The sequence below is a fragment of the Varroa destructor genome, unplaced genomic scaffold, assembly GCF_002443255.2.
Source record: "Varroa destructor unplaced genomic scaffold, Vdes_3.0 BEIS01000003.1, whole genome shotgun sequence".
NCBI lineage: Eukaryota > Metazoa > Arthropoda > Arachnida > Mesostigmata > Varroidae > Varroa > Varroa destructor.
Window position 1 is genome coordinate 3,737,061 of NW_019211456.1, and position 15,604 is coordinate 3,752,664.

A 15,604-nucleotide genomic window follows, 5' to 3' on the forward strand; every position below is an offset into this window, starting at 1 on the left:
AATGATTAACGGCAATACTGGACGGAAAACTCGAGTGTAGGGGATACTGAGATTGGAATCACGTTCCAGTGAGGGATGAGGAAAGCCTGTAAACAGGAATGAGAAAAGGCATCAACCTGGCGCCGTGTGCACTCTATTTTTGAAGCTAAATAAGATAAAATTTGTTCGGTTTATATTAGTGATTTCAAAATCAAGCTCAGCTTCTGCAAGCAGCAGGTTACATGCATAGTATTGATAAGTATACTGCAACAGAGTAATCAACTTATTGGGACATTTATTCCGGCAGGACAATTAGTCGCTGCAGGAACAGGATATAGAATAGATGTACTAGGCAATGGGCTCGTTTGTGCAAACTACGGAATGTACTCGATCGTAGAAATATGGCCACTGTGATTAGGGGGGTGCAACGTAATAATCAATGAACTGCAACCGGATTCATATAGAAGTATCTATCCGCAATTAAGCCGTAGTTTATGTAAACTCGTGTGTAGCATAAATCAAATATTAGAACAAGCTGATGAGATAATTATAACATGGCAGCATTATTATCGAGAGATTTTAATGGGAAAGCGGGATTGGATCCGCGTAAACTGAGTGAATTATGGAAGCGGAGTTACTAAAAAGTAGCGACAACGAAATAGTAATGATGTAGGCATTCAAAAAAACCACAACCCTTAACGCGCAAGTCTACAGTCGAACTATACGGTATGTTGGGCTATATATATATATATACAAGGTATCTATATTAAAGTCTTTTTCTGATGTTTAACTTTGAAGGTTGTATCGATATATGCTCATCCTATAAAGAGTTTGCGTTCCTAAGCAGCCGATACTGCATTAATCGACCTGTGTAAGATGCTGCAGTAGCGATTCCATTGAAAGATGTATAGAAACTTTAGCTCTCTTTACCACTATCCACAATAGGCACATTTATTCGATTGTGAACAAGCTGACGATCATTTCCACCGTCCATTTTTGCATCGAGGATCTACCGACGGAGAAGCCTCGAACACAACCTGCCTCTTCGTTCTTGAAGCGCTCAGAACCGGTCAAATCTACTAGCTTTATTGTCTTCAGAGGGCATCTGTCTGACTTTTACCATACATGACAGATACCTGAGGTTTCCGCAGACAATCCGCGATATCACACATCAACTCATATCAAATGGCTTCACTTATTTTTTTTTAGTTAAAACGGAAACGTTTTTCCAATTATCCTTTCGGACGAGAACTATCATATTATTGAATCTTCACCATTTTTCCTTTGCCGTGTGCTTTTCGACCGCGAACACAGTAGACTGTTGATCTGGGTTGACTCAAGATGTTTATAACGTTGGTGAGGATGCATCCAGGGCGTTATGATTAGATAATGGCTCACCTTCGTTCAAGCTCTGAAAACGACGTCAAGACGAGTCTGTTGTTTTCTTAGACGAACAATTGGATTGGCTAGTACCACGACCCATGCAAGCCCGTTACGACAAACACCTCTCCAATGTTTCCCAATTTGTTTCGTATATATATAGAGTCAGGAAACTTTTGTTTCACTTGTGTGTGTACATATGTACAGCTAATAAATAGTTATTATATGTTACGTATTTTACTATTTTTAACGCGCTTAGTGATCAGTGTTGTGGGTAAGTCTTCTACGGTATTGTCCGCGCTAGAAAATCTAGCCATTGTTGATCTTTGTTGTAACCACTGTGGCTGGAGTTTTTCCAACAAACCTATAAAACAATTTACATTAACAATTGAAAACTGACGCAGACTATTATTGTCTTTAATTTTCCTAATGTGCCGTTTCTTACGAGTGTTTTTTCAATATTCATTTTAATTGTGATCGTTCCGCTTTGACGTTCAAGCCAACGGATTGTACAGACCGTCCGCAACAAAATTGCACCCTATTGCTGATACTATATGCTGAACTTTTTTTTGGAATTCATTAAATATACAGTGATGCCGATCATGGGGCTTAAAGCAGTGACTTCCGTCCCTTTCATCGACAAGTTTAACCAGCAATATCTTGACTTTGTCAAGCAGAAAGATCGCACGCTACGAATCAAGCTCACTGAGAAGAACAGCATTTTTAATAATAAGGCTGTGAACTAGAATAAAGAAAAATTGCCGCGAGGTAACTGCAATAGGTTATCGAAAGTTCTATGTTTATCTTCATCCGTAAACGTACCATATTATTTAATCTAAATGAAGAATTCGTAATCACGTTTCCTCTCGATGCTGTAGCAAGCGCTAATGACGATTTTGACGCAAACGATCCAGCGTGCGAAGCTAATGGATATAACCTTATTTTGTTGTGTTATCATAGGCGAAAAGGGCATTTGAATTAAAATTTATAATAGTATAATCGTTTCAGTTCACAAGATAGGCAAAGGATATCAGCGCAAGAGGCAGCCCCCTCCAGATAAATAGGGCATGTGCATAAAATCAACTTCAGACCAGAGAGATTAGTATCAATTGCAGAAACTAATAGGATAATTATGTACCAGAGCGTCTGCGTAGTATATGCAAAAAAAAATATTTCAGGCGGGATGTTCACAGACCCTGAAAGTAAGCCGATCTGCGCTGCAGTTCATTACCACATATGTTGAATGTACACAGTCACTCGGCCTCAATATTAGGAAAACGGTATGAATAATGTTATCACGATGAATCTTATATATATATATATATATAGCAAGAATGTTATATTATAACATTATTGCATATAATCTAAGTAGAGGTAAGGACTAAATTGGAAGACTAACTGATATACTTTTTCCGTAGGACTCGGTTGCGAACCCATCCTAGGCCATCTTCTGCGGATTCAATCTTGTACTCAACGAATGTGCTCCTCGTTTAGGTCCTATCGTGACATTCAAACGAAAAATGAAAAAATAGAGATCATCCTACTGAGCCGGTGATTTGACTGTTGCGTTTCGAAAACGCAGACGCATGCCCTTATCTCGAACGCGTACCTAGCTATAAACGCAAACAGGTGGCGTACGGTGCTATCCCTTCGATCCCTTCACCGTCTATCGCAGATAGATACGCGCAGTTTCTCCGCATCTTCGCTCTATTTAGCACTCCGGCGTCGTCAAGTGTAGACGCCCCATTTCGCTCTATGGCTTCAGTGATAAGCCAGTCGACCACCGGACGTTAGGATGCGCGCCTTTTCACGAGCCTTCACGAGCTAGTGTTGTTGCTAGTGTAAGCAATTCCGTATCGTACAGCGAACGTGGCCTGTTTGTTTGTACGTGCTCGCTTTGCCGTGTGCTTGAGAAAGTGGGGCAATCCGTTTAAAGTTGTTCTCTTGACCCAAAAGATTTCGCATTTTTACAAAGGATGGGACCACGCGAAACCCGCAAACCGCTCCCAAAGGAAATACCAGCCAACGTGTCTACGTTTCGCTTCGACGCAGCTGCACAAAGTGGATTCCGACATTGTGAGACGTACTTACCTTATTTACACCTTTTGTTGGTTGTCATTCTCACCCCACGTAACCCCACATACGGCAACTACGGGTGGGCTTGATGGCGCCAGTTGAACATCTAAAGTGAAAGACTCCGAATGCAGACTGCAAGCGTTTAACTTCCAAAATATACTCTAGACAGAATGAAGACTAGCTCTTGCAGACGGCTTTTGTCATAGAAGGCTTGCATTCCCAGACAAATCTGTTACTTGTTGTACTATTTTTTCTGATAGGGTGATTTGAGCCTCATGGCTATTTGTGCAGGGAAAAAAGTGCAAGGAATCTGTCTCGATTGGTTAACATTAACTGGTCGACAGTAATTACGTGTTCGTTGAATATACACGCATCTATGCCGACCCATCATAGCTGTCCAGCGGAGAACGTAACGAGCCCTAACGAAACTTTTACTTGTCTGGCACTATTCATGTCGTGTACGTATTTATAGCTTGAGTTTATTAATCAATTATAGAACCAAATATTTTTATTAAAGCGGCTCCAAATTCTGTGATTCAACGTGGGAATGCACTAAGCATAGGCTCTAAGATTCTACTTGCTATTCCTCGGATCAATCATTTCGAGGACTGCGTATTATTGGTTCAGTTAAATGGTAACGTTTAATTATTCTGATGCCTTATTGATGTTTGCAAAAGTACAAAAAAAAAGCAGGACCAAAGGGTTTCTACTACGTTTTGTTGTTAATGGACGAGACATAAATTAGTTCGTGTGAACAACCTGGGAAGGACCAATCCAGAAATTTTGGTAAGACAGGCGTTCAGTATTACGTACCGGATAAACTCGAGCCTACAGGTACCGCAGGCGTCAAGGGGTGCGGTTATAGATCTAAATTAAATAATAGGTTAAATAAAGATTCTTTTTAATAAGTAAACATACTGGCTAAGTTGACATATTGAAGTAATTTTAAGGTTGAAACGACAAGATCTTTTGGCAGAGGTGTAGCTACAGCCTATAGTGAAGATCGTAATAGTGAACGAAAATTTCGCCTCCGTATTTCCTATGTAAATCCACGTAATTAACCTGGACGCTATAAAACAGAACTAATAATAACGATTACCTACATAAAGTATATAAATTATAATAAATTAAGACACATGATTTTATGTTTATACCATTTCATTACATTTTAACGGTTATGACAGTCTGAAGGAGCACGACTCTTGTCTCGGATAGGGATCTGTAAATTGGTAATGGTTAGACGTGTTTTAAATAAAACACATTACTCATAGAGAAAGCACGTTTGTCACAGAAAGGTGCCGTAATGCCCTTGTTCTATGTTCTTACGAAACTGTTGTTAGTACTTATAGAACCTATAGATCTGCTGGAACACAGCACATGTTACGGCGATCAATTCATGTAAAATTGAGTGTAAAAAGCGATGTAGTAAATTTACACCAGTTTCTCATATGGTATTGGACAGGCATCGGCATACATCGGCATCTTTTACATTATACATATAATGATAACTTATTAATAATAAAAGGCAAAAGATTAGTTAACATTAGTAACTAGAAAATAAGGGTTCACTTTTAAAAATGACTCAAATGTCATTTTTCATACGCGCTTATTGAATTTGGGCGATTTAAAGACTGGTCTAACATACCGCTATTATAACAAATACCAGTTTGGCGACTGCTCTCAAAGCTCGCAAGATATACATGAAGAAAACGGACAAGGTCATAACTATGGTAGGACGGAGAAATGGGCCACTGGTAGAATAGCCTAAAATATGACTTTTTACAATATTGGCTGTATACAGTAAGGCTGTTACAATATGATCGGTAAAAGGACGCAAATTATACGGCATCGCGCTCTCATCACCGTTTTTAACAGCGTATAAGAATTTGATGAGCCATCCTCATAGAAAACTGTCCCAGTTGTAAAAAATCTTGCTATTTACCTTACAGGAAAAAAATGGAACATTATATAGTGATGCAGAATTTAACACATAAAGTGAACATATAGAGCGAAAGCAACAAGATAAGCGTCTTAACAAAGTGAGCGTACCGTATTTATTAAGGACGATTATTTTTGAAAAAATTAAATTAATAAAATCGTGTATCGATGCTGATGTATCGAAACCACACTGATCTCTCGATAAGATTCACGCTTCGAATGAAGTAAATTTTAATTTCTTTCTGTACAAATGGATTAGATATTGCTGAATAAATGTTAATTGTCAATTACAGGCTTTTCGACGGGAACAAGGCGTTGACAGTGCCTAAGTGGATGGATAGGATCTTGGTCGGCCTGGCTGGCTAGTTGATCCCAGGTCTTCAAAGGGTTTCTTTATAGCCAGGACCATTTTAGTGTGTTTTTTTTTCGCTAGAACTGTATGACGTGTTTGTCCTGTGTGTGTCCTGAGTGTCCATTCAAGAAACCGCATAAAGTCATATAAAGCGCGCTTGCGTGTCCTAATCGCCTGTTAATCTTAATCGAATCGGCCATCGGCGATTAAATTAAGGCTATGCACACATAGGTCTGCAGATAAAAAATAATTTCATTTGTCTTATTGACATTACACGCTATTTGGTTTACACAAGTATAACGGATCTCGCTGCAAGTCGCAGATATGTTTCCTTACGTAACCTACACCTAACGTTATATGTTTGACATCTAGTTAATAAAATAGACATAAAATAATGAAACTAAAAAGATGTAATGGGGGTGATCGTAGCAAATTGTAGTTCTGGTTGGTCAAGGTATTCTTGGGAGCCGGTCGATGCTGTACAAAAATTTAACATGCACTTTACATATAGCATTGTTCGAACCCCGTGTACGTAGGCAATTTAATTACATATGCATGCTCGTATCACTAAGGTATTTCGTATGTACATCAGGAGAAACAGAGTAACCGTAGCGTAAACCGAAGTAATGCCTTCCCGATGCACCTCGATATCGTTTCTCTATTCACAACATGTATATAAAATATAGATGAACAAGCATACTCTGTCCATTGAGCTACCTATCACTTTTGTTGGTATACACAGCAGCGTTATGCAGTCAGGCCGTAAGAAGCAACTACAGCTGACATTATCGCCAGTGCTCGCTCATATCTAGCCAAATAAGGCTCTCATTTTCCTTCTCCAGTATGGACACATTAGGACGACGCGCGCCCTCGGTATGGTTCTTGTCTCTTGTTCTTCTCTTTTGTAGTAGGAGGACAAGCTAGGCCAACGCTCCTTTTCCTTTTGCTTGGACCTTGGACCTCTGCTAGCAGTCTTCGTCGGGCCAAACGCCCTACACCATAACCGTACCTAGAGAGGGCATCCCAGTACACCTTTCCATCCTGTCAAATGGATGCCCTTCTTCCTGGCATGACACGGACGATAATACTACTGTACGGTAGACACTGCATCGTTGTACCGTCGGTTAACGATGTCCCGATAAAAAAAAATGGCTAAATGTTCTTAATAGCGAGCAAGCGCTTACAGACGGAGATGACATGTACGCATACTTAGAGACTCACTAGCACATAGGACGTATACAGATATATAATAAGAATAATAATTGTGAGTAACCACGCGCCGTCTTCTATTTCCGAAACTGTCGCTATATTTGCGTCTGTTTGTGGGTATTCGCTTCGAAGAAGAAGATAACCAGTGGTAGTACGTATCGGCGGGAGCGTTAACGACATGATATGCCGCAGACTTTTTTGATTGACTCAAGCAGGAATATGATAAGCTTTTACATAGCTAGTGATAAGCAGAGGAAAAACGACATACTGTAAGCTATGATAAAAGGCTCGATAGCGCCAGCATGTATTGTATGCTTCTTACATTAAACTTCCCCAGTCCTAATATATGATACACGTTATTTTGACGCATGCCATTGTGGGAGAGAAAAGAAATCGCATTATGCCACTACACCAAGAAAAAGAACCCTCGATTTATCTAGGCGCAGAACTAGGTCCTCACAGTATAGATATTATCCATTACACGGCGGCCGCTCCAGCAGCCCTTGTCTGTTCCACGCAAGAGGGCGATCATTCGTGTGCGTATGTATGTGTGGGTGGGTGGGTGGGCAATCGTATTGAACTCTGATTCGCATTGTGTCCTTAGCCAGGTGAGATGGAGGTTATAAACGCTAACTTCGCTGATGGCAATATAGTGTTGTTGCCCACTGAGCGATGAGTAACCTTAGTTAATAACGAACGCAGACACGTATACGTCTGAACAGAACATACGTCGCAACGCCCTCCGAAGTGTAACATCTTTAAGTGAAAAATTGACAGGTAGCATCAACTCGCTAGGAGGATGTCTCTCCTCTCTCTCACTCGTTTCAACCTGTTCGCACAGCGAATAGGGTCCAATCATCGTTTTGCAATTCCAATATAAAATATGGCAACCTTCTTAACAACTTGATGTAAATGATGGGTACTAGATATACAATGCTGGAGGTTGCGCCGCTATTGACAAGAGTCCAACGCTTCACTATCATTTAATCTGCCCTGACGTAACAGGCTCTTAACTTCCTTTGCTATCGTGGCGTAGAAAGGCCACACATTTTATACGAGAATCTCTAATTAGTGGGAAGCTTTGGCGAATCTCTTATGAAACTAGACGACGATGTGTTAAAAACATTAAAAAAAAAATTGTAAAAACCCAACGTAGGGCTTAGTTTTCTCCCGAAAAAAATCATCCGCTATAAGTATTGGTTAGTTTGTTTTGATTCCTACTTACTTCCAGATAAGGAATACTATTTCAGTTAGAATGATCAGTAATTAAGTGTCACTTCCATGCTGTGCAATCCACGGAAGATGGACAGATTTAGCCCAACACAACAAACAATACAGAGCCTATGAAATCTATTGAGGTTATCGAATTTTACAGCACTTAGTTTTTGTTGATTATATATCCGCTTGTTAGTTTAAGGGTGTAAGGCTTATTAAATATCAGTTTCCGTGATGGACTAGCGGATTACATAGTTTCTCACTGATCTTAGGGACACGTTGTGTGTAGGTTCGAACTCGAGCACAGACGGACTTCATTTCATGCTCGGAGCCAGCTGTCTGATGAAATCTCTAAGGACAACACCGGACGTAAACTTCGAAACTTGAGGCCTAGCAACTAGCCGGTCCTCAGTGATGTTTCTAACTTGGCCAAAAGTCCTAGAATAACGTTCTGTTCTCGTTTTGATTGGGAGACCCACTAAAAGCTGTATTCGCAATTTATGTGAACTGCTTTTTTAATGACAGAACGTCAAGTACGTAAACCCTGTTTCAAGTTTTCGCATTTAGCAGAAAAAGGAGCACGTGATGAAGATCTAGTGCTGCGAAGCTTTGTCTTGCTGCCAACATAGCTAGCGATTCGTAAAGTCTGTGAGTAATACAAGTAAAATCATTAATACGTACAAACATATGTATGGATGTGGCATAAAGTGGTTCAGGTGAAATCGTGTGTCATCGAAACTTTATTTAAGACAAGTCGATCTGGCTTAATCACCACTGCGGGCGTCTTAGTGGAACTTCGAACTGCAAAAAGCATTCGCTTGAACAGTTTCTTGCCTTTCATGCCATACTTTATTTTTTTCGAAAAGTAAATCTCGAGCATCTTGTACGACAAAGAAAAAGTGCATTGCCTGAGAATTATGCGTTTGTCAAAGACGATTTTGAAGAAGTTCAGCAAAAGCTTGAGATGGCTTCTATGTTGTCGAAGGGGATATAAAGCACATGTGAATGCTTTCCATAGAAGAATGACCGATCACCAGAAGAGCAGGGAATAGTAGCCGAGTGCCAGAATGCCCTGGTCGGCGACAGGCCTCGAGCTGCCGTACAACAGCGCGTGATGACGACGATGATGATGCTGATCGGACAGGAACTTATAATAACCGGTTAGGCTGCCGGCTTAGACTGCAGGTCGCGTATTGATGATAGCGAATCCTATTGTTTAGTGGAAAAGGCTCTTTGACGATACGCTAGCCTTGAACGAAATGGGTCCCGATTAACTGATTAGATTATGAACTTTTGTTCGAATTCCCTGTTATTGTATTACGTGCACACATCAATACGTACCACATTCCCTACTCCCCAGCATCCGCCCACCATCCAGTCTGCCAGCTGTCGTTCTATAGATGATGGATTATTATTATCTATGCAAGTCTTTGGGATTATGGGTAGCCATATTACTGGTAAAGTAGATTCTAAAACATAGCCTAAAAATAACTCGATCCAAATTGGTTTCCATACGCTTGTCTGAAGCAATATGGGTCTAGTTTAAGCTGCTGATAAGCTCACAATCTAAATTATAAATCGGGGACATATCGAAGGCATGTAAGAGAACTTAAACATTAAAAAGTACTTTTGAGTTCCGATTCTACGAGGACACTGTGCCCCAGGATACATAGGCGTTCGTAAATTCATTATACCTATTATCACAATGAATGATTACTTTAGGATGACTAGAGCTCGAAACACCTAATGCAAAAACCTGTCTTCTATGGCTTATTGGTTCGTTTGTAAAAGAAGAATTTGTTTAAAAAAATGAAGTCATTACTTCCCACCAGGCATCACTGCAAACACAGACCCTATAATGAAGGCCATACGCTCACATTCAATGTGGGGCAAATAGTCGCCATATTAGAAAAACACGTAAGAAGCCGTTTTTTTATGCCAAAATTTTAAGGTCGTTAACGAGCTAAAACCGAAGCATTATAATAAAATTACCACTTTTAAATGCTGTCTTACAGCAAAGTTGATGAAGCCTAAAAAGCGTTGCTATTATCATTGTCATTATAGGCATGAGTTTTGTCCTTTATAATAAACTAAGAAATCAGATCAGTTTGACTTTACGGCCGCATTGGTAATAATTGTGGTATGACCTTTATGATTAAAAGACATTTAGCTTCAGCATTAAGGAGTAAGAGTCAAAAAGACAAACACAGTATTAGACACACACACACACACAGCGATTAGAAAACACAGTAGAAATAAGTCCTCGAAAGCTCCGCCTGTACACATGTTGATGGGCTGCTTGTTCTCGCGGACGTCCGTTCATTCGTTGCTCCTAGTAGCTTAAAGGCCCAGCTCCTTCTGCAATAACTCGTCATGGCGAACAACAGCGCGTCATTTTAGGGATTCGAACGTAGATCAGCTATACCCGTTGGGCAAGTCCCTACCCAGGTCATACATTTTTTGGATTACACCGAATTGATACTGTATCGGCTCGTAGAGAAGTGTACGGCTGTAGAAAAAGCTGATTCACAGCGTAACGGGAGGTCCATGCCAAAGAAAGAACGGTGCAGATCACTGCCGGCTAAAAACCTAGTCTAGTAATCTTTTTGTTCCGATGAGGGCATTATTAGTCATTAGATATGAATGAGCGTACGATATAGCGTGTTGTACTTTGACTGCTTTCCCTATTTGACAGATCAAACACATTATGCGGTAACATATATGTGTGCTTCCCTGTTGATAGCGCCTTCAACTTTGGAAGATTCCTCTATTCTGAGACTAAATCAGGTCTTCAAATAATTTTATGCTGTAATTAGCAATTTCAATCAAATACTCTGAAAGGAGCTATCAAAACAAGCTCAACGATTATACGTTTACTTATCACAGTTCTATTATGCTCTACCAGATAAGATCGTGAATACGTTAGAGTTACATCCATGGATGCAAACTTCGGACGAACCTCCTCAGGACAGCTTTTCAAAAGTGCTAACTTAATGTAATCGTAGAAAGCCTCCGGTACAGCAACTAAACGAGTCAGTACTAACTGTGTCTCAGTATTGCTTTTATGAGTCTACTTAGCTAAAAAATAGATGTGCATAGCTGAACGCATATGTTCCTTTAAAGTACATTTATCTGTGCAGCAAGCACCATAGCTGATATAAAGCTTTCCATAATACCTCTACAAGCTAGCGTCAGTCTCACAAGTAAGTTGGATTTCTTCGCACATACTCTCGCAGTAGCTGAGAGAAATGGGAAGAGCAAAGCACTTATAGCCGCCGGCAGATCGTACATAACAGCAGATATTTTTATTTAAGGCGCCATATTTGTCGGACGATGGAACGCCTTTAGTCAATGGAAGGCAGCAGAATAAAATCGAACGAACAAGCCAATATGTATTATTACTGCGAAACCATAATTCGATCACCAATGTTCATCAAAGGCGGAAGCTTTTTCGGAAGTTCACATTTTTTACTTCCTTCTCGTTAGCGCTGGTCGTGGACTTGACGTTCCAGCTTCCTTTTTTCAAGGACACGCGAACGGTTGGTCGCTTTGCAGAGTGAGAGTGATTTGAGCGTGAAAATATACATCACGCTATTGGCTTAGTCATCGAAATAGAAGCAGTCTTTCTCGATTTTTGTCCTTGCCATTCGAAACAAGCAAGGAATGGGTGATTTAGAGCTATCTTTTAGGTGCAGAGGGCAGGATCTAACAGATGGCGAGACTCTTCGCTGCACAGCCAACACAAGTGTTTGTTTATGGAGGGCAACCGTAGAGGTCAAGGGAGGGACTACAACCCATTTGGTTTCAGCCTTGGCTAAAAATTTGGTAGCAATTTTCGAGGAGCGCAAGTGTCAATTACTTTTAGCTAGCGTATGGTCGTATGTGAAAAGGGCAGCCTTTCCGCGATTGTGACGTCGGCTAGCAATAGAAAAGAAAGCCATAAAACTTTCGCATTTATAATGCAGCATGTGTGAACGTTTCAGTATCCGTGAGGAATCTATATTATCAAACCGACTGTGTTATAATTATAGCCATATTGTTTACTTGGGTCAGCAAGACAAATTAGGCAAGTAGCAAATGCGGATGCTTGGCCTGTCGTAGGATGAACGGGCGAGTATCTGAATATGCACAGTAAATCGGAAGACCAATTATCAAGGTCAGGTTTAAGGACTGCGAGCAAGACTGCACAAGGATTGTGCAAATTTTTATACGGTACATAGAACCTTGAAAAGAGCAAGTAGAATGTTTGAGAGCTAATAGTGTCGTCAACGAACAGGAACACAGGTTATTTGAGTGAAAATTGTTATCGGTCTCCGGGGAGCTGACGAAGGAAGGGGCTACGAACCGAATTTTAGGGATCTTTTAAAGTTCACGCATGATTTGATTAAAGCCGGCTATACGATAGGCAAAGTGCCAGGGCCTTTCGTGCTGCTTCGCGAGGGCTCCTTTCTACAGAGAGGATTTGTATCTGTTGTTACAGTGATGTAGTCTGTTATAAAAAAAAAGAAAAAAAAAACTACTACATATTAATAATGGCTCAGCATGAGAAAAATTTGCGAATATTGTTTCCGCAAAACATACCTACAGTCATTTAATCTTTAATTTGGATTTGTTGGTTTCTCAGCTAGCTATACGAACCAACGCCTATGATCGACTGCCGTTATATTGTCCATGCGCTTATTATTACCACCTCTACATTTTAGCTGCTGGCATTGTTTCTCGCATATAGATTTGAGCAGTGTGATAATTTGTGCAATACAAAACTTTTTTCTTTCGATCGTTTCACTTGCCTATCCATTCCATGTTTCCGATGCTACGTCCAGTACCCAATTTCGAATTTTAACACACGAGTAACTTCTAAGCCCGGGACGAAGCGTGTCTATGCCCGGAAACCAACCTAAACCACTATCTGGTTCTATTAGTTAGTTACAAATAGTTACCCATTAAGCTATCACGGCTACTTCTAGAATTTTTGGAGAGTCTTTTGATTAACATTAGCAAGTTGAAATTAAATCGTTAAAATTCCTTCACAGTGTGCCGTTGTAGCTATTATTTAAGCATTGGCGGTTTTCCAAAGCCTATATTTCTCCTAATAGAATGAAATACGGACGCTATTTAATATCCTTCGGATAAAATATTGTAAGAATTTAATACAGCAGCAGCAGTAGCAGCGAAGTCGTGCATTTCAATCCGAAGACTTATGTAATTCTTCAGCGCTAACGTTTTCCTGCGAGAAAACTATTTCGAAGCTTAATTTTTCTGTTGACCATAACTTGGTTAGACGATCTCTCATGGTTCTCTAATTCGACGACGCAGTCCCACAATAGTGAGTCATTTCTGATACAATTCTAAGCGAATTCTCAACATAATGAAGCTCCTCGAGCACAGCGCGTATCCGCGCCTGAAGCCATGCTTAGACGCAGTGCTCGAAACGTTTCTATATACATATACAGAGGGTGAGGCATTTAAGTTCGGATAAATTTTAGCGGGCTGCTTGCCCTGGCAGTCACGCATTTGCTCGCTGTTCTTAAAACCAGAAGGAAGCCAGTTCTTCTTAGAACTTACAGACTTAGAAAACAGTGCACTTTTTTTTTGGAATTTTGGCAGAGATCAGCTATCATGCAATATCTACATTCGAGACGGTCTTCTGCTAAGACAAGAAGCTTCCTTTGTTGTCTAAAATTGACAGCCGCTATTCAGATACACCTGGATCCTTCATATGGAACTTAAAGTCCGTTCTGAAGAGCGAACCATTCATCATCGAAAGTTCGTCTTTTTCAAACTTTTCATATCTTTTTTACAAATTAGACGTTTTAGTTTCTGAATGTTGAGAATATTTCTGCTATTAAGCCAAATTTTAATTCCCTATTCTGTAGTGTTAGTCTTGATCCACCCTTACTATTTTCAATTGCTTGTACTTTAAAAGGAAAAACAGTTAAAAAGTTATGATCACTGAAACAGTGTGTAGATTTTTAGGATATCATGTATATATATATATATATATCTATAGTTACAATTAGTGTTTTTCCGGTTTGAACAAGCGGTGGGTATATAATACGGTCCAGTTGACTGGCTAATCGATAGATTAGTTTTAAGGAACTTCTTCCACAATTCATGTAAGTTTGGATAATTAAAACAAAATTAGTTTGATAATTAAACAAAAATTGGCAACAAATACAGATTATTATCTGTTTTCGGCATTCTTCACGTGCATATGCATAAATCAGCCCTCAGAATTTTCGGCGTGATAAAGACAGCTAGAAATTTACAATTCTATAAATTAGCAGCTGGAATCATATATGTCTCGAAGAAATAAATATATATATGTCTCGATTACGCTTATATATATACATATAATTTTCTAGTGCATCTTGACATGTCAGATACTGCGCTTCACATGATCAACGTTTACTTCAGATCTTTTTGTTTGGTGATAGACTGTGCCAAAAACCTCTTGTTTTTTTTTTTCGCTCTGCTTCTTTGTGAGAGCAGTTCAGCGTTATAACTGTCGTGATAATTGCACTACTATATTCTTTACTTCGGAACTTAATCCTCGAGTGTTTCAGTCACTCGTGTTGTCCTCGTCGATCTTCACATTTAGCCTTCGCTCGCACCACGATGGTCTGGCCTGATCCTTGCTGGTCGCTACTTAGGTCCGTTCACTCGCATCCCTGCTTCGCTGTTATGGTTCAAGGCCAATCTCTTTCAACCTATTTCGTCTCGAGTGCCCTCATCTTCGGTGAGACTTGCATCTTTTGCTTTGACAATCTCAAAGACTCGACTAGTTGAAACTGTATTTATTATTTGTATGTATTATTTGTGTAGCTTTGCTCAGCTTTTAAATCCGCGATCCTTCAGATCTCACGTAGAACTCATTTTCATTATAACCATTGGCTTTCGGAACCTCACTTGCGGTTCCGTGAGTTTCTTTGTCATCAGGGGCAATCCTGCACCACGACGTCATACCCAGCCTCGTATAGGAATTCTCTCGCCCATTCGCTTAGCGTTCAGAATCTTAACACATTACATAAAAGTATTTCGTCTGTTGTTTGACGATAGCTACGAAAAAACTATCTCTTCTAGGTAAATTATTATAGAAGGTTCTGAACGATGCTTTTTCTGTGATACTTGATGGAGCGTGGTTGATATGTACGTCTTGTTTCAACAACTGATATGCCCAGCTGTTACATTCCAGGCTCTTAAAACGTGTACGCAATTCTTAAACTACTATATTTGATTTACCTTTTTGCATCGGTGTTCCTGCTTGGGGGTACGGTATCAATTTCATACGTGTTGTATCCATTTCTGCTGTATTATGTCCTGGAACGTCCTTGACATAAAAGTTGTTCTGCGATTTGTTATTAGCCTGACTGACCTACCATATCCCAAGAAAAGCCTGGACAGAGAGGATGCAACCTATCCTGTTAGGATCGACGAGACATTTTAACAAAACAT

General features: G+C 40.0%; 1 long non-coding RNA gene across 1 annotated transcript; it reads left to right on the forward strand.

Annotated features, from left to right (window-relative positions):
- The first annotated feature begins 571 nt into the window (after positions 1-571).
- On the forward strand, positions 572-4,586 carry LOC111247074 (uncharacterized). Its single transcript, XR_002671950.2, has 2 exons — positions 572-705; positions 2,778-4,586. It is a non-coding gene; the product is annotated as an uncharacterized LOC111247074 (long non-coding RNA).
- Positions 4,587-15,604: the final 11,018 nt, after the last annotated feature.